Source organism: Poecilia latipinna, unplaced genomic scaffold, assembly GCF_001443285.1.
Source record: "Poecilia latipinna isolate Pla-1442-1.1 unplaced genomic scaffold, P_latipinna-1.0 Scaffold3399, whole genome shotgun sequence".
Lineage (NCBI taxonomy): Eukaryota > Metazoa > Chordata > Actinopteri > Cyprinodontiformes > Poeciliidae > Poecilia > Poecilia latipinna.
The window spans coordinates 1-1,415 of record NW_015116015.1 but is presented as its reverse complement, the minus strand read 5'-3'; positions in this window follow the sequence as shown (position 1 = coordinate 1,415).

Here is a 1,415-nt window from a genome sequence, read left to right as displayed (position 1 = left end):
GGAAACATCTTGTGTCCTGTCCTAACATAGTATGAACTTCATTAGTGACATTTATTTAGAAAGAAATCCAACAGAAAGGGGATGGAAAGAAGGTGGGTGAGGGAGAACATGCAATCGAGGAGCCACGTAGCAGAGTTGTAGTCAAGACCACCGAACCCGAGACCAAGACCAGTGCCCTGCGCTACATGACACAATAAAATTAAGTTTATCAAAATAGGTTCTCAAATTGATCTGAAAGATCCACATTCCCATAAAAACACCTAGATGTTAAATACTACTATATTTAACCAGTATCAATTAAAACTCATTTCATTCCGTTTTGCTTTCATCGCTGTGCTACAATCTGCAGAGGTCTCCTGCTATCCCTAGAAAAATAACAGTCTGGACGGTTGCCACCACAACTGAAACATCGCAATTAACGGTAAATAACGTTCAACTATGAACACTGTCCAACGCAACAAGTAACCAAGCAGAAGGAGCACCGTGACTGTTCTCACCCTCCCTCCCACTGCAATGTTTGCCATCATGGCAGGAGACGATATCAATCAATGAGCATGCTCTGTGTTCATTCAACTTTTACTTATTCAGCGATTAAATAAACGTGTGTATGTATGTGTTAGCTACTGCAGTGTACACAAGAACAAAGAACGGCTCCCAGTGAGGCTTCAGTCCTTAGGACTTAGTAAAGATCCGTCCAGAAGAATCGGATNCGAACGCATATGCAACATAGACATATGCAACATCTACATATGCATCATCTACATGCAACATAGACCAACGACATAGACCAACGACACATAGCAACGACACATCTGCACATATGACTTCTACTTATTTTTGATACAAATGGAACCCCATACATGTCCACAGATCTTACCTTTTAAGCTTTCCTTCGTGCAACGCTAAAAGTTGCACGAAGTCCCCACCGTCGGTGAAACCGAAGCGTTGCTGATTTTACATGTCACCATATCTCATGGTTTATGACATTACTGACAATTAGACGGATATCCACCACTGCGCATGTCTGGAGCTCCGCGTGCGAGTAAAGGTGGAGGAAATGGGTGACAGTAAGTCATTGCTTGGATTTTACGGCGCCACCTTAAGACCCTGAACGTCACATTTTAACGGACAAAAAGCTCAATGCGACGTGGATGTAACGAGTAACGCGACGGTTTTGTAGAAATGTAGTGAAGTAGAAAGTACAGATACTTACTGTAAAATGTAGTGGAGTAAAAGTAGAAAGTACCCATTATTAAATCTACTTAAGTAAAGTACAGATACACGAAAACTGTACTTAAGTACAGTAACGAAGTACTTGTACTTCGTTACTTCCCACCACTGCCCCAGTGCCTCAGTAGTGGCTTGGTGGAACTTTTATTGGATGTTTGGCTTGGCAAACAATCAGAAGTGGTTCT